This window comes from Heptranchias perlo, unplaced genomic scaffold (genome assembly GCF_035084215.1).
Source record: "Heptranchias perlo isolate sHepPer1 unplaced genomic scaffold, sHepPer1.hap1 HAP1_SCAFFOLD_52, whole genome shotgun sequence".
Classification (NCBI taxonomy): domain Eukaryota; kingdom Metazoa; phylum Chordata; class Chondrichthyes; order Hexanchiformes; family Hexanchidae; genus Heptranchias; species Heptranchias perlo.
In genome coordinates, this window is record NW_027139537.1 from 1,400,387 (window position 1) to 1,419,394 (window position 19,008).

Here is a 19,008-nt window from a genome sequence, read left to right on the forward strand (position 1 = left end):
GACTGTTCTGTTCTATCAGTTGATCGACTGTCCTAAGTCTCTTGTCTTTTTGTCTTGCAGCAGTTGCATTGTATGCGTTATGGTCTTGTGTATCTAACCTTGGCATTGTTACTGAAATATTGTCTGTAAGGAATGCTTTGGAATCAGGTGTCTGGGTTAATAGCTGGTATCAGACCACCGGGAGCTGTTAACAGTTTCATGTTGTGGAACTAACCTGTCCTGGAATATTCTTTTCATAAATGTGTTTTCAGTGATTGGTCATGAGACAGCTCACGGTCTCAGTGTTACAAGGAGGCAGTGCAGTGTCCTCCCTCCCCAATAACATGCTTCAGTTTAACTGGAATTTCAATGTATTTCTTGGTTATCACTGTTATGAAAGATTGTTTCATTGTGTGTGTATCTGACGCCGCTTCAGATGTCTGATTACTGAACTGAGTTTGATGCTAATTCTTTCAATCTCATTCTCTGATTAACTGTGGATGAATTCACTGTAAAATGCAATATTTTGAGGTTATGTTGTATCAGTTTGCACTTTATCTGTTGGAATCACGAGCCCTTCTCTTTATCTGTCGATTACAAGTAGCAGCGGTGATGTTGGTGTTTTGTTAATTGAACAATGCCGCCATCTAACGCTGTACTTTGTAATTACAGGAGAAGGAATTTCAATTATTGTGAGAGATGTCTGGAAGAGGGATTCAATTCTGTTTATTCCATGCATTATAGATGAAGTGAAGAGTGTCGGTGAACAGGTGGAGACTTGGATGATCTGTGGCCATATTAAACTGTTCACAGATGCTTCACCATTTAACAAACTGACATTAAGAATAGGATCGTTGGAACACGGGGCTGGTGAAGAGAAAGCAGGCGCAGGATGTTAGGATTTACTCGGAAGTGAAAAAGGGGCATTGAGAAAGAGAGTAGAGAGAGTGCGGAGACATAGAGAGGAGCGATAGAGAAAGTAACTGAGAAGGAAAACGAGAGTTAGGGGGAGAAGAAAGGAGGGAAAGAGAGAGACAGAGAGAAAGATACACACACAGAGACCAAGAGAGGGGGAGAGAGAGAGCAGCAGCGGTGTGAATAATTGATCGGAATGAACTGGTGAAACTTCCAGTACAATTATGAAGAGGAAATGTGACTTGAAGGCGTTATTAGGATGTTGTCAGATTGTGAGAGTTTTATTGTACTCTCGCCGGGTGTGTTTATCGATATCAGGTCCTCAGTCTGTTCATGTGAATGTTCCATTTACTTGTTTACTGATTCAATACATAAACATAATTGAAATGTAATTAAAGAACAAAATCAGTGATTTCTTTACCGCATTGAATTATTGGGATATTTTATTCTAAAGACTGTGTGTCAGCTTCATTGAATAAAGGACGAGGCTAATTCAATTATTGTATTTTAATGTAATTTTAATTGATTGTGCAAATTAAATTTATTGAACATATTATGCAACCAATGAGCAGTTCATTGAAACTGATAACCAAAGTAATTAAAGGTTGAATTTATTGAATGGATTATGTTACTGGGACCTATAGATTAGATTTCCTCTAACACTCTGCTGCAGTCTCTCCCTGTGAATCCCAGCCTCTCCTCCCACTGCATTGAATCATCTGTCTCCTCATCCGTTGCCTCAGTTTATTCGTTTTCCCAAACCATCTGTTCCTGAATCCTCTCCAGCTCCGACATGTCATTTTCCTTGTCTTTCTCCCAATCTCACTCACTCGTTCGGCCTGCAGCTGCCTCTTCCAATCCAATCCGAAGATCAAACTCACCGCCACGGATCTTGGTCTTTCCCGTTTTGTGCCGGTCCGTGTCGGCTCTCTTCACCCAGAGCAACAAACCAGCAGCACCTCCCCCTGTCCTCTGATCTTCCCGGCTCTTCGCTCAATTTCTCGTCCATCTGGAGCCCGAATCCGGATTTAACCTGTTGAATTCCCGGTCCTTAAAATCCCTTCTCCCTTCGCCACCGGCACTGCGCCCTCACTCAGCCCTTCCAGTGGATCAGGTGCTCACTTTATTCACTTCCTGTATCCATCTCCCAATTCATTATTGATCATTGTGTTTAAAAACATTTCTCTGCCCGAAAGCGCTGCCCAGGTCAGTGAATCAGTTTCCACCCTTTGCTGCAGCAACAAAGCTGGAAATTTCACCCCAAATCCTGTCAATCTGATACTTTGCCTCCAGGTCTGATCAGTAATTTTTCTGCTTCTGTCTCTTTCTCCTACAGTTAACTTGATGGCGATTGTGATCCTGTCCCGAGGAAAGTGCGGTCTCTCCAAATGTATCAGTCGCTACCTGGTGGGAATGGCAGTGGCCGATCTCCTGGTCGTTATCACTGGTGTTGTATTCAGTCGGATTGGTGAGATTTATTTCCCAGTTTCAGTCATGACCATTACCCCCGTGTGCCGTCTCATTCTCACGCTCAGTTTAACAGCCACAGCGACCTCTGTCTGGTTCACAGTAGCTTTCACCTTTGATCGATTTGTGGCCATTTGTTGTCAGAAGCTGAAAACAAAATATTGTACTGAGAAAACGGCAGCTGCTGTTATCGGGGTGGTAAGTGCGCTGAGCTGTTTACTAAACATTCCCTGGTACTTTGTGTTTGACCCGGAATATATAATGGACAATGTACCCCGGGGTTGTGTATTGAAACCGACCTTTTTCACTTCACCCGAATGGGCAGTGTTTGACTTGTTTAGTCTTGTGATAATGCCTTGTCTTCCATTCATTCTGATTTTGTTGTTCAATGTTCTCACTGCCAGGCACATTGTAGTGGCCAGTAGAGTCCGCCGGGAACTCAGGGGCCGCAGCAATGGAGAGAATCACAAGGATTCAGAGATGGAGAACCGAAGGAAATCCATTATTTTACTCTTCAGTATATCAGGCAGTTTTATATTGTTATGGAGCACATTCGTTTTTTATTTTACTTCTCTGCGTGTAACAAACGCCCAGTACGATACGGAGAGTGGCATTGAGTCAGCCGGATTCATGCTTCAACTTCTCAGTTCCTGCACCAACACGTGTATTTATGCTGTGACCCAGACTAAATTCAGAGAGGAGCTGAAGAACGCGGTGAAATACCCACTCAATCTAATTGTTACATTAGTTAAATCATAGAACCATCTGAAGACCTTTCATCCGAAATTAAATAAAAAGTCAATTAGAGTAGATTTTCATGTTTGTCGGTGGCGTAAGTCAGGCGGTAGTGGATCAGGAGCCCATTTTTCAACGCACCTGATTTTCTATCCATTGACATCAATGAGTTCACTAAAGTAACTGATATCAATCCAATACTTGAAATACATTTGGAAATACCAGACAGGAATTATATTTTACCCGATAAATGCGGTGTTGTGAAATGATACAAGATGTGATTCTAACATGAAATGGTTTGCTGTTATTAGTTTGGAAATAATATGATTTCAATATTAAATGTTTAATCCTGAAATGTATAAAATCAAATCCTCCTTTTCGGTTGATGATTATTTCCCATCACACACACTGCCCGGTGGGATGGACTGATGGTGAGCTGTGAGGGTCAGACAGCGTCCTGTTCATTGGGACATTTGTTTTGACCAGAACAGAATAATAATGGACCAACACCCGGACCGTTACTAACCGGTAAAATATTAATGTATTTTCAAACTCCAGTGGGGAGTTCCGGAGATTGTTTCCTCTCTGAGCTGTTGTACAGCAATATTTAATAACTGAAGCGAGATTAATGGGACATGAGGCTGGACCTGGTTACACAGATTTTAAGGGAAACCTCCTCATACATTTCCGAGACGATCAGGAGCCGGGAGATTTCGCACGGCCGCAGCAGGCCAAGGGAAAGCTCTCCTGCTTCTCCTGGCTCAACAAATTATGAGTTAAAAAGAAACTTCTCCGTGTTCTGGATCACTCAATGCCCATCGAAAGGGCGGCTCATCCACCCATTTGTATCCAACATTAAATGGTGTCCCACGTACGTCATAATACTCTGAATTACATATTACACGTGACCTGACCAGAATATTTCCCTCCACATGTTTTGAACCGATGCAGTTTGAATCAATGGACCAGCTTGTGGGCTTCGAAGATTGATACTAGGGCGTAGGTCCGGCCGCTCCTCTCAGGACCCTACCCACGATGGTGGAGGCAGGAACGTCACCGATAAAGGGACTGTAAGTGAACTGACACCATTTACTAGCCTCTACCACCCCATTTCCGCCAGGCGGGGATACTTAAAATCGGCCACACCTTTCCTGACCGAAGCCCTGGTATCAATCTTCGAAGCCCACAAGCTGGTCCATTGTCTCAAACGCCACCGGTTCACAACACGTGGAGGGACATTTTCACCATTGCTTGGGGCTGATCTGGGAGAGCGGATCACCCGCCTCTCATAGAACCGGCCCGATTTTAATTTCTGCTCCGTCCAAGCAGTGAAGGTGAAATTACCCCCACGTCTCTGACCCCAAGGTTCGACAGGTGTGTGAAAGCCATTCAGACAGTGTTTGCCAAACACTGACATGAATGTGGGAGATTGGATCCTTGTATTCATGTAAAAGGTGATAATCCCTCTCCACGGAGACTCATCCCCTATACCGTAGAGTCGAAGAGGAGTTCATCCCCAACAGCTCGGTAATACAGGACGCTGTGGTGTATGGGCAGTTGTCCAAGATGCACACCGAGACAGATATTAACTGCTGCTGGAAGACCATCAACTCGGTCAAGGAGGCCGTTTGTTCCCCCAAAACCTGCTGGTCTTCCAGCCGAGGGAACGGTCCGTGGCTAAGTGTTGGCCACTGGCACATTCCAAGGTCCAGTATTGCATGCTGAGGTGCACACTGAAGCGAGGTGCGGCTTACACAAAGGCTTTATGGGGAAAGGCAACCGTTTAAGGCTATCCCACCTTGTATTGTACAGCATGTATTACAAGATATGTACTGTGTTTTGAATTGTAATAATGGAAACGTATGATGTGTAATGTATTTGTTTTGAATCGTAATGTTTACATTGAACTGTGTGTATCCATGAATCTTACGAAATAAAGTATATTTTGAAATATTTTTTAAAAGTTCCAGTCTCACTTTGTCTGTTCTTATTGGACACCAAAGAGTGGAAACAGAGCCGGATCGTAAAGATGTGGGATGTTATACCAATAGCATCTATTGCAGGCATCAGATGAGAAATAGGGAGTATTTTCTAAATGGTGAGCAACTAGGGACTGTAGTGGAGCAAACGGGTTCGGGTGTCCAGGTACAGCAATCAATAAAACTAAATGCACAAGTGTAAAGAATGAAAGAAAGATCCCAATTTCGAGGCTGTCATATCCCAAGGTACCACTATCAGGTACTTAGCCAACTCTCTAGAATTTGCTGATACAATCAGTCCACACTGCCTCCCTCGCTGGTCCATTCCATACAGCCAGCAGCACCCTCTGCATTAAGAAAGTTGCATTCAAGCATTCTGCTCATCCTATGCCCCAGGTGGAGAAGACTAATAGTGGCGGGAGGACCCAGACCATCAGCCTCATGTGAGTTTGGACATTTCTGTTTTTAATTCAGATTATTGCATTTGCAATTTTTTCATTTTTTTGTACATTTCTATTTTTATATTTTGAACAAATTCTCCAAACCCTGTGCGCAGTGAGTGCTGACTCCGGGCCCTTTGATTGACAGCTCTCACCTCCGCCCACCTTCGTCCTGGGCTGACTCCTCCCATCACGTGACACGCGGCACCATCGCTCACATTTGCGCGCTGACATCGCGACGCGGACGTGCATCTCCGGCCCGAGGGACGCCGCGCATGCGCCTCGTGGTCCCTGTGCCACATTCCCTCAGCAACAGGCGGGCGTCGGGAGGATGATGATGGCGGGCTCGGGTTGGCAGGTGGGCGGCCGCTGCTGTGGGCGGGGGCGAGGCCGACACAGGGAAGGTCCGCACCCTGGAGTGGACTTGACCCCGGGCCTGGGAACGGCGCAGTGAGGGCGGCCCGAGCTACAGCTCCTCTGACTCCAGGCTGAGCGGCGTTAATGGGGCTGCGACCCCCAGGACGGAGGGACTGAGTCGCCGGGACGGTGGGACTTGTACTCCCGGATGGAGGGACTGAGAACCCCGGGACTGAGGTACTGAGACCCCCGGACAGTGGGACCACGACCCCGGAATGGAGGGACCGTGACCCCCCGGGATGGAGGGACTGAGACCCCCGGGACGGAAGGAATGAGACCCCGGAATGGAAGGACCATGACCCACGGGATAGAGGGACTGAGACCCCGGGACGGTGGGACCGTGACCCCGGGATGGAGAGACAGTGACCCCCCGGGATAGAGGGACCGTGACCCCCGGGAAAGAAGGGCCGTGGCTCCTGGGACGGAGGGACTGAGACCCCGCGATGGTGGGACCGTGACCCCCGGGATGGAGGGACCGCGACCCCAGGATGGAGGGACCGTGACCCCCAGGATGGAGGGACGACCGCGACCCCCGGGACGGAGGGATGGAGACCCCGGGATGGAAGGGCCATGACCCCTGGGATGGAGGGACCGAGACCTCCAGGACAGAGAGACCGAGACCCCGGGATGGAAGGACCGAGACCCCAGAATGGAGGTACCGTGACCCCCAGGACGGAGGGCCCCAGACCCCGGGATGGAGGGACGGAGACCCCGGGATGGAGGGACCGTGACCCCCAGGATGGAGGGACCGTGACCCCTGGATGGAGGGACCTTGATCCCCGGGACGGCGAGAGAGCGACCCCAGGAGCGAGGGGCCTCCACCCCGGGATGGTCGCACCGCGACTCCCGGGACAGTGGGACCGAGACCCCGCGATGGAGGTTCCGCAACCCCGAGAGGGAGGAGCCGCGACCCCGGGACGGTGGACCGCAACCCTCGGAGGGAGGTGGTCTTTGAGACCGTCCACGCTCTGTTGTGAGATCTCTGTGTGTGTCATGTTCTGTTCGTGTGTTACTACATTGGCTCCCGGTATGGCAATGCCTCGATTTTAAAATTCTCATCTTCGTGTTCTAAAGCCTCCAAGGCCCTCAACCCCTGACTCTCTACCCTCCTCCAACCGATTTAATCTCAACAGACAACCCCATGTCACTCCACCCAATCATGGATTCGACCGCACCCATATATTTCCTCCCGCAGCCAATGTACACTCTACACTCAGTGCTGGGACACTCAGTCCTGTAAAACACACAGTCAGTGCTGGGACACTCAGTCCTGTAAAACACACAGTCAGTGCTGGGACACTCAGTCCTGTTACATACAGAGTCAGTGCTGGGACATTCAGTCCCGTTACATACACAGTCAGTGCTGGGATACTCAGTCCTGTTATACACACAGTCAGTGCTGGGACATTCAGTCCCGTTATATACACAGTCAGTGCTGGGACACTCAGTCCTGTTATACACACAGTCAGTGCTGGGACATTCAGTCCCGTTATGCACACAGTCAGTGCTTGGACACTCAGTCCTATTTTACACACAGTCAATGCTGGGACACTCAGTCCTGTTATACACACAGTCAGTGCTGGGACACTCAGTCCTGTTATATGCGCAGTCAATGCTGGGACACTCAGTCCTATTTTACACACAGTCAATGCTGGGACACTCATTCCTGTTATACACACAGTCAATGCTGGGACACTCAGTCCTGTTATACACAGTCAGATAAATAAATAACTGCAAACAAAGAATGAAATCTCCATGACCTGATGGTTTCCACCCAGTGTATTTAAGGAAACAGCTCGGGAAATTGCAGATGCATTAGTCATAATTTCCCAAAGCTCTCTAGACTCAGGAATTGTGCCTTTGGATATGAATGTTGAAAATGTCACTCCGTTATTTCAGAAAGGAGGGAGGGAGAAACCAGAAAATTACAGACCTGTCATTTTAACGTCGATTGTGGGGAACTTACTGAAATCTATCATGAGAGAATAAAATGAGTTGGTCAAAGAGAGTCAACTTGGATTTGTGAAGGGCAGGTCATGTCTGACCAATCTATTTAAATTTTATGAGGTCACTAACAAGGTGGGCAGGGGAGTGCCTCTGGATGTTATCTATATGGACTTACAGAAGGCATTTGATATGTTTCAGCACAAGAGATTAATAGAATAAATAAAAAGAAAGGGACCTTGTGATTCGGGTTAGAAATGGTTGGGAGGCCGGAGAAAATAGTAGGGATAAAGGGAATGCTCTTTGATTGGGGGGATATGACAAGTGGTGTCCCCAGGGATCAGTACTGGGGCCTCAGCTTTTCACCATGTTTATCAATAACTTGGATGAAGGAATAGAGAGTTATAGGTCCAAGTTTCCAGATGACACTAAGTTATGAGGCACAGTCGGTGGTGTAGATTGGAGCAGGAAGTTCCAAAGTGACAGTTTAAGTGAATGGACAAACTGTGGCAGGTGGAGTTCAATGTGGGGAAGTGTGAGATAATTCAATTTGGATATAAAAAGGAAACATTGGAGTATTTTCTTAAAGTGAGAGACTGGGAATGGTGGAGGAGCAAAGGGATTTGGGTGTCCATGTACAAAAAAACACTGAAGGCTAGTGCACAGATACAAAAAGCAATCACAGACTAATGACCTTTATCTACAGGGCTGGAATACAAAGGGAAGGAAGTGATGCTTCAGTTCTACAGAGCCTTGGTCAGAGCCCATCTGGAGCACTGATCCTCACCAAGGATATATTGGCCTTGGAGGGGGGACAGTGCAGATTCACCAGAATGATACTGGGGCTTCAAGGGTTCATTTATGAGGACCGGTTGCATAAATTTGGTTTGCATTCGATATGGTAGAAATAGAAACCATTTTCTCTGGTGGGGGAATCCAGAACAAGAGGACATAACCTTAAATTTACAGCTAGGGTGTCTAGGATTGAAATCAGGAAGCTCCTTTTCACACAAGGGTAGTGGAAATCTGCTCAGGCTGATTAAAGTGGGCCCTGTGATATAATAGAATTTTCTGTCCTGTCAGACTTGGTCATCTTGTAGATCCATCTTTTAAAAAGGTGGAGGAACTCAGTTCTAAGATGGATTCGACTCACTTCATCATAAGTCCTCAAACTGTTTCTCTTATCATCGAGATATCAAGGACTAGAAACACTGTGTTTAAAAGAAAGCTGATTTATTTGACACTTCTACAGAATATTAAACTCCAGCCCAGTTGAAGGGGGTCGTTAACATCAGAAACAAACCCCCAACTCTCAGAATGAACATGGTTCAGTCCTGGATGCAGCAATAACAGCAGTAATAACAGCAGAATCCAACACCTGCAGTCACATGCGAACTCGCTGGTGACTGCAGGTGGGATGATCGGGTGAATCCAATCCCACACATGGAGCAGGTGAATGGCCTCTCCCCAGTGTGAGTATGTTCATGTCTCAGCAGGTCCCATGTTCTTTAAAAGCTCTTCTCAGAGTTAGAACATTTCAGGGGTCTCTTATCAATGTGAACAAGTTGATGTTCAATGAGGTGAGATGACTGAGTGAACCCGCTCCCACACACAGAGCAGGTGAACGGCCCCTCCCCAGTGTGAATTCGCTGGTGTGTCAGCAGGTTGGATGACCGAGTGAATCCCTTCCCACACACGGAACAGTTGAACGGCCTCTACCCAGTGTGAGTACGTTGGTGTGTCAGCAGGTCACTTTTTCTTTTAAAGCTCTTCTCACAGACAGAACATTTAAAACGTTTCTTATCAATGTGAACAAGTTGATTTTCAATGAGGTGAGATGACTGAGTGAATCCCTTCCCACACACGGAGCAGGTGAACGGCCTCTCCCCAGTGTGAATTCGCTGGTGTGTCAGCAGTTTGGATGACTGAATGAATCCCTTCCCACACACGGAGCAGGTGAACGGCCTCTCCCCAATGTGAATACGTTGGTGTGACAGCAGGTGGCATGACTGAGTGAATCCCTTCCAACACTCAGTGCAGGTGAACTCTCCAGTGTGAACTCGCTGGTGACTCAGCAGGTGGGATGACTGAGTGAATCCCTTCCCACACTCAGTGCACGTGAACTCCCCAGTGTGAACTCGCTGGTGACTCAGCAGGTGGGATGACTGAGTGAATCCCTTCCCACACACGGAGCAGGTGAACGGCCTCTCCCCAGTGTGACAGCGTCGAGTTTCCAGCTGGGATGGGTAACTGAATCCCTTCGCACAGTCCCTACATTTCCACGGTTTCTCCATGGTGCGGGTGTCCTTGTGTCTCTCCAGGTTGGACGATCAGTTGAAGCCTCGTCTGCACAGAGAACACGTGTCTGGTTTCTCCCCGCTGTGAATGGTGTGATGTGTTTTCATACTGTGTAACTGGTTAAAGCTCGTTCCACAGTCAGCGCACTGGAACACTCTCACTCGGGTTTGTGTCTCGGTGCTTTTCCAGTTACACTGATGTTTGAAATCTTTTCCCACGGACAGAACCGATGAACATTTCTCCTTCTATGTTCAAAGGCCGATGATCTTCAGGTGCTGGTGAATTGAGTGACTGTCAGATCTTGATGTCATGTTTGGTTTGAGTTTCCTGTCTTCAAATCCTCCCCTTGTAATACCCTGTAAAAGTAGATAACAAAAGTCCTCATTGTGGATACAGGATAGAAATTCAGAACAGGCAAATCTAATTTCTATGGAACATTCTTCCTGCTGATTCCCTCAGACTGTAAATCCTCGTCCCACACACTCACCCTTCTCCCTCTGATGAAATCCAAACCCATCACACCATCTCCAACATTTGGGTTGGTTTGGAGGCCTTGAACCTGAGTTGGGAAATACAATTGGAGAAGCATGATACAATTTAGAAACAAAAGTAATTAAAATCAAATAATCAGAAACGGTTCTGTGGGCGACGCGCGCAACAGAACACTGACCCACAACCTACGACTGATGGCAGCCGGAGGGCCCACAATCCCCCGCGCCCCAGAAAACCCTCTATCTCTCCGAGGCGCTGATTTCTCCGGCCAGCGGCTTCTGTTTTGCGACAAGTGGGAAACAAATTTTGTTTGGGCTGTGGGTGAGTGTTTGCGCCCGGTTACACAGCGTGTCCCTCTCTCTCTCCGCTTCAAATGCACTTCTTTCGGCTCACAGTCTCTTTCACACATCGAACTGACTGGAACCATTTAAAGCTCCTCTCGACCCATCTTTTGTTTCTTTACTTGACCCATTACCACCCTCCTTCCCCTGCACCATCATCCCTATTGTCGCTTTATCACTCCTGCCCTCAACTCTATCACAGACCTTCCCTTTTGTTCTTTCCCTCCCCCTCCCTTTCCCTGGCTCTCCACTTGCTGAAAAACTGTTAAAACTTTAACTTCTTCCAGTTCTGACGAAATCTTAACTCTAGCCTGAAGCGTTAACTCTGTTTCTTTCTCCACAGACGCTGCCTCACTTGCTTTGCAGAATTTTCTGTTTATATTTCACATTTCCAGCATCCGCATTATTTTGTTTTTGATTGGATAAACCTCGCCCTTCTAAACCCCATCAGAGAATTATCAGCAAGAGGACATTACAATGGCGGATGAGATTACCCCGAATGCCGCGCGGGGTAGAATACCGTCTATCTCCATTCGAAGGGGCGCAATGCGCAGGCGCGGCAACGGCCGCTGGCCGGAGAAATCAGCGCCTCGGAGAGATAGAGGGGTTTCTGGGGCGCGGGGGATTGTGGGCCCTCCGGCTGCCATTAGTCGTAGGTTGTGGGTCAGTGTTCTGTTGCGCGCGTCGCCCACAGAACCGTTTCTGGAAATACAGACTGAGGAATTCAGAGCGGGTTTGCTGAACAGACACTGACCGTACAATGTAGAACAGAGTTTCTCAAACTATTTTTCTCGTGACCCAGTGGATGAAAAACACTTCCCCCAGGGACCCCAAACAATAATAACTTCAGACTGGAGTTTTCATCAAATCCCAATAAAGGTCAGTCCATGCTCGCTCTTCAATTCACTTCAAGTCATAACTAAAATTACACATCGACGTTGCTTGAAAAACATTTTAAATACAGTATAAATACAGTAAAAGAAGATCAGGTTGAGTTTCACTGACTTAATGTGAGGGGTGGGTCTGTCAGTTGGTCATGATCTCGTTCCAATCTGGATCACAGGATGAAAGTGCTTCACGCATCTCAGGTGCGCTGTTGAGTTTCTTTCACTTGTTTTTAACCTTGTCAAAGTCCAAAATCCCAGTTCGCACATGTAGGTTGTTGTGAACGGCAGCAACAGAACAGTAATCATAACAGAGGATATTCTTTGAAAGCACTGATCCAAAAAGATGACAATCTGAATGACTTGTGGCGTGTTTTCAGTGTGCTCACAGGTGAGTCGCACCAGATCGTTTTCTTGCTCAGGCATCAAGTTTAGCCTCATTATTGACTCAGGATTTTCGAAAGCAAAAGGATCTTTCACCCAACGCTTTTCCTTCAAATTTTCAAATCCCTCTGCAGGGAAGCAGTGACTAAAATGGTCAGACTGAGCAGCGAGATGTAACTGTGTGACACATTTCATTTCATTCCCTTTATCTTCATTGATGCTGTTCTTCTCAATGTGTTGTAACAGTGTGAAGCAGGAAATGAGCTCCGCTCCCATTTCTGAGCGTAACTCTTCAAAAACCCTGCAGTTCAGTGAGTTTCCTTTAATGAAAAACCCCTTCTAATTCCAAGCCATTATGGAGAGTGCGGTGCCCAGAACTGAACACTGAACTCTAAATGATGCCTAACCAGAGCTCTGTATAACTATGACATAACTTCCACTGCTTTTTATTCCAATTCCCTTGAGATAAAGATCAAAATGTAATCTCCATTTTAACATTTTTTTTGTGATTTAGTAATCACTTTTATTGATTTCTGTACTTGGACCCATAAATCTCTCTCCTCCCCGACAGTTCGTAGCTTTTTGCCATTTAGAAAATACACTGATCTATCGTTTTATGGTCCAAAGGGATGACCTCACAGTTCCCCACGTTGAACTCCATCTGCCACAGTTTCACCCACTCACTTAATCTATCAATGTCCCTTTGCAAATTTCTGCTCCCATCTCCAATGTTTACTGTGCTACCTAAATTGTTGTCGTCAGCACACTTGGAAATAAAACTCTCTACATAAGAAATAGATGCCGAATAGACCATATGGCCCATCGAGCCTGCTCCGCCATTCAATAAGATCATGGCTGATCTTCGATCTCAAGTCCACTTTCCCGTCCGATTCCCATATCCCTTGATTCCCCAAGAGTCCAAAAATCTATCGATCTCAGCTTTGAATATAACTCAACGACTGAGCATCCACAGCCCTCTGGGGTGTAGAGAATTCCAAAGATTCACAATCCTTTGAGTAAAGAAATGTTTCCTCATGTCGGTCCGAAATGTCCGACCCCTTATCTTGAGACTATGAGCTCCAGTTCTTGACTCTCCCTCCAGGGGAATCAGACTCTCAGCATCTACCCTGTCAAGGAGTCTAAGAATTTTATACATTCCAATGCGATCACCTCTCATTCTTCTAAACTCCACCGAATATTGGCCAATTTTACACAATATTTCCTCATACTACAATTGCAGCAAGACCTCCTTACCCTGATATTCCAACACCCTAACAATAAAGGCAAACATATCATTTCCCTTCCTCACTCTCATTGGACCCTTGGCAACTCAGTATTTCCAGTATGTTTTTCCTCTTTTCCTTCTATAAGGAAAAGAAATGAAGGTTGAAAACATTTTACTATAATGACACCCGATTATGTTTTGGAAACAATATCCAACTGAACTGCATCAAATTCGATTATAAACTTCAGAGTTTCTGATGGAAATAAACTAATAAAAACACTTAATTGCGATAGCCGGGAATCGAACCCGGGTCAACTACTTGGAAGGCAGCTATGCTCACCACTATACCACCATCGCTGAAAATAACTAACAATAAAATAGTCCCCAAACATCAGATCCTGACCAGACACTGCAGGCTGTTGGATTTTGTTCTTCATTTTCACTGGTTTCTGACGGATCCTTTCTCGCTCTGTTGCAGTTCCTGTTTCCGCCCAGTAGATTTCACCAACCCCCAATCAATGGAAATTCCACACCAGCCAGTAATTCTTCACCTGATATCGGACTGAAGAGACAGTCGATACCTGCAATACTTGACCAGCTGGAAATACATTTTACCACAGCTCACATCAGCCATTGAGTAAAGTTAAAGAATTCCATTAAATCATTACAGAGACCTGAATACCAACTGGGCAGGAATGGCAGCTTAATATTCAAGTCCATAAGATCTTTAGAAAGGACAGGGAAATAGGGAAAGGAGGAGGAGCAGCAATATTACTAAAGGTCAATATTACAGCAGTTCAAAGATAGAATATCAGTGAGGGTGAGCGGGCAGTGTAAACACTCTGAGAGAGACCCATCACAACTGCCCCCGCTGTACTCCTCCAGAAGGTATCAGAAGGGCGAGTGCGGGAGGATTTCTTCATTCTTTGTGAAAGTGTTTGTGAGATTGTGGAAATGTCTGGAAGAGGAAAAACCGGCGGTAAAGCTCTGTCCAAGGCCAAGTCTCGCTCATCCCGGGGCGGACTGCAGTTCCCTGTGGTCCGTGTTCACAGGCTCCTGCGAAAGGGGAACTATGATGAACGTGTGGGTGCCGGAGCCCCGGTCTATCTGGCTGCTGTGCATCGAGTATCTGACGGCTGATATTCTCGAGCTGCCCGGCAACGCGGCCCGGGACAAACAAGAAGACCCGCATCATCCCCAGACACCTGCAGCTGGCCATCCGCAACGACGAGGAGCTCAACAAGCTGCTGGGACGGGTGACCATCGCTCAGGGTGTTGTCTGATATCCAGGCCGTGCTACTGCCGAAGAAAAGCAGCATTGTGAGCTCCAAGAGCAAGTAAACCGGCCAAAGCTTAATCTGATAACCCAAAGGACAGGACCAACCTTATTGAAATCTTTGAAGAAGGAACACAAAGTGTAGACACGTTTAATGCAGTAGAGGTGATATATTTGGATTTTCCGAAGGCATTCTATAATGTACCACATTGTAGACTCATGGCTAAGTTCAGAGCCCGTGGAGTCAGGGTCAGGTGACAGAATGGATAGTAAGTTGGCAACAAAACTAAAAGCCGAGAACAGAGGTTAAGGGTCGCTACTCAGACTGGCAAAAGGTGGGAAGTGGAGTTCCAGTTGCTGGGACCACTGTTCTTCACAATTTACATTAACGATTTGGATTCGGGAATCGGAAGTACAGTTCCAAAATTTGTGGACGACACCAAATTGGGGGATTTACTTAATACAAAGGAAGAATGCATCAAAATGCAAGAGGGCATTAATAAACTTACAGAATGAAGAATCAGGAGGTCACACACTGCTTGGATAATAAGAGTCGAAACGGGATAGAGGAGCAAAGGGATCTCGTGGTACAGATACACAAATTACTAAAAGTAGCGGCACAGGTTCATCAGGTCATAAAAAGACAAATCAAACACTAGGATTCATTTCTAGAGGGATAGAGTTGAAAAGCAAAGAAGTTATATTAAACTTGTACAGAACCTTGTTTAGACCAGACTTGGAATACTGCGAACAGGTCTCGTCTCCATATTATAGACATAGGGGCATTGGAGAAGGTGCAAACAAGATTCACAAGGATGATACCAGAAATGAGAGGATATTGTTATGAGGAAAGACTGAATAGACTGGGTATCGTTTCACAAGAAAAGAGAAGGCTGAGGGTTGATCTGATCGAGGTTTTTAAGATAATGATAGGGTTTGTCAGGATCGATGTAGAGAAAATGTTTCCACTTGTGGGGAGTCCAAAACTTCAGGTAATAAATATAAAATAGTCGCTAATAAATCAAATTGGGAATTCAGGAGAAATTGCTTTACCCAGAGAATGGTTAGAATGTGGAACTTGCAACTACGAGGAGTAGCTGAGGCAAATAACAGAGGGACATTTAAGGGGAAGATAGATCAGCACATGAGGGAGAAAGGAATAGAAGGATATGCCGATAGGGTTAGATGAAGTAAGGAAGGAGGAGGCTCATGAGCAGCATAAACGCCGGCATAGACTAGTTGGGCCGAATGGCCTGTTCTTGTGCTGTAGTTTCAATGTAACTCGATGGAAAGGCTCTTTTCAGAGCCACCCTCTGTATCTGTGAAAGGGCTGGTTGCTGTGTGAAGGGAGATGCTGATATGCTACCAGTGTTGCTGTGAGCTGCTTTTGTCTCGTTGTGGACGAGATGAGGTATTAATGGGACTGGAGTTGGGGCAGTGACCACAGTCCGGTACTTTAAACGGTGACTTATAGACCCCAGCCCACACATCACCAGATTTCTTGTATTTATTTAAACTACTTGCCATGCTGGGCTCGTAAAGAATCACCAGAACTGCTCGAATAACCTTTCCACATCTGTGGAATTCAGCTCTTCGCTCCGTTTCTGTTCTATTTTGTTGGATTATTTACATAACGCACTGGGGAATCACTGAAATGTAACTCTGTATTGAAACAAATAACAGTGAATTGCCTGGTGCCCAGGAGATCAGGAACATGACTCGCCTTTCGTCCTGTTAACGAGTAAACCGTGTTTAGAGTCCACCGACCCGCTTTGGTTCCATATGGGGGAATTAAACAGAGAAATCGGGAGGGGAGGAGACAGTCAGAGTGACAGAGCGGAGAGCGGCCTCTGATCTTCCAGCTCCACCTCCAGTTCTCTCCATCCGACAGTTTCAAACCGTTTATCGATAATAGAACCGAACCTCAGCGCTCCGCACAAACCCTGACAGACCCGGGCTTCATATTCAAGGATTCCCAAAACCCGAAGCTTTCAAATAAGCCCCGTTACAATGAGAAATCGTTAATATTCCTGCCTAAATACAGTCCATTCAATAACAAATCAACTCGGCTCCTCCATTTCAGTCTGTTTCCTTGTTCTATCTCCCCACACATCCCCTCCCAGACGGGTTCAGCGTTTCACAAACACCTTATTCCAGCTGATTTGGAGAATCTCATGTGTTGGGGTTTGAGTTATGATGCGGAGTTTCTCCGCCAGTGTTACCATCTCACAGAGACTCTCGCCCTGAATCTGTGAAAAGATTATGACCATGAACTGGGACTGGAGCCGAACACATCCCCAGTTACAGTGAGGCCCGGCCCGGACATCTCATTCTCTCTATTTTATATCAGACAGTATCCCACTTTCATGTCCAGCAATAGAGAGAGAGAGATAGTATCAGTCTTACACTTCCTATCTGTGTCCAAATCACGCTCAACAGCAGTATCCACCTTCATATACAGCACCAGAGAGAGAGAGGGAGGCAGACACGGTGAGAGAGACAGAGAGAGCGGTGAGACACAGCGACAGACAGACGTTAACAGTATTAGTTCCAGACTGACCGGTAAAGTGCCGTTTTATCCAGAAAGATCGCGTTGGAGAGACAGAAGATGCAATCTCATCTCTCACTGATATTGTACAAGGGTCAGAAACACTATTAATCGCACACTCAGGGACAGTACAGAGAGGGACAGAAACAATGGGACAATTTAACCCTCTAATGCCTGTTGTACTATCTGCAGTTTTACAGCTCAGGGCTCTTCGATATTACTCTCAGTGACCTACAGTTTCACTCCGGTTAAATTAATCTGCGACTGTTGCTGCCTGATATTAACCCTACACGGTCCCAGCAAATACACCGACTCCCACTTTCCTCCCATGTTTCTCCAGGATTGGTTTGAGAAATCCTCTCTCAGTCACACATTATAGGGGCCATTAATGAAGAGAATCCATTGGCTGATTTCACAGCCGCGCACTTTATCTCTGAAAGGCTCTTTACCATCAAAAGACCCCGAGAGAAACAGCAGGGATGGAAACATCTAGTTTAATAGTTGGAGATTGTAAAGTCAGTCTGGATTCCAGCGTTAGGCACTGGTGGTATCCCATCTGTTTCCCATTCTGGTGCCTGTTCCTGCACTGCCTGTGGACCCCATTCCCTCTGACCTTTCCCCCAGACCCACTTCCTTTGCTCAGACTCGGAAAAAATCCAATTGGGGAAAGTTTCCATCGATTTATGGATTGGGAATTGTGGGCGCCATTCCCTCAGTGAGCGGAAGATGATAGTTTAAAACAGCCGGGAATGGAGAGATCACGGCCCCCCGGGGGAAGGGAGCAAAGAGCAGCCTCGTTACAGCAGATCATCGCTTCGGGACCGTGTCCGCAGATGGGCTCAGAGATTGGCATTGGGTCCGAGGGAAGTTCAGGCGGAGTCCGGGGGCTGTTTGTAAGAGGCGGAGTGGATCAGGAACTGGTCCCGGAACATGGAGTGAGAGGGGGGAAGGGAGAGGTCATTCTCGGGCTGTGTGTGTACAGGGTGTGTTCAGGGGAAGGGAGAGAGAATGGGAAGAACCTGCTATAAAATCATTGCTGCTTTCTCTCCCCAAACCAGGAGTGAATGGTCCTGGTTTAGTTCCAGTCTCACCCTGTTTATTGTGATTGGACAGTGAAGAGTGGAAACAGAGCCGGACAGTAAGGATGTGGGGAGTTATACAAAGAGCATCTATTGCAGGCATCAGGTGAGAAGTGTGAAGGACACATTTTAAACAGCGGCTGTTTGGTTTCGGTTGAACGGTTAGTCCCATGGGAGAGGGGATTAGAAACCTGACCTGAACAAAGTTCCCTGCCCCATCGGGTAGTCCCATTCATGGATCAGTGCAGGGGTTGGGCCGTGTCTGGATGTCATTAAGTTGTTGTAAAACAGCCCAACACACCTGGTATGCAGAAGCTGAGTGCTGCAGTACTGCAGTGGAGTCAGACACTGACACTGTTTGTATCACTGGATTTCATTTGTGGATATTCAAAATGATCATTAACAGAGATATTAAACTGATCACTTCTGTATTTTCTACCTCACATGTTCCTGAGTAACAAGAGATAATTTTCTTTCTCCAGGCAAACCCTTGAACGATCCAGAATAAATGTGATGCTTCCTCCACCCGAGGCAGAAGGAACAGTGCAGCCAGCTCCTTCTCACACACAGTAAGTATATTATCACTCACAGAGCACAGAGACACA

General features: G+C 46.5%; 1 non-coding gene and 1 pseudogene across 1 annotated transcript; both read right to left on the reverse strand.

The window, feature by feature from the left end:
• The window catches only part of LOC137314528 (zinc finger protein 585A-like), a 915,457-nt pseudogene extending 905,287 nt beyond the window's left edge, over positions 1–10,170 (reverse strand).
• Positions 10,171–13,785: 3,615 nt separating this feature from the next.
• Positions 13,786–13,857, reverse strand: trnag-ucc (transfer RNA glycine (anticodon UCC)). Its single transcript has one exon. It is a non-coding gene; the product is annotated as a tRNA-Gly (tRNA).
• Positions 13,858–19,008: the final 5,151 nt, after the last annotated feature.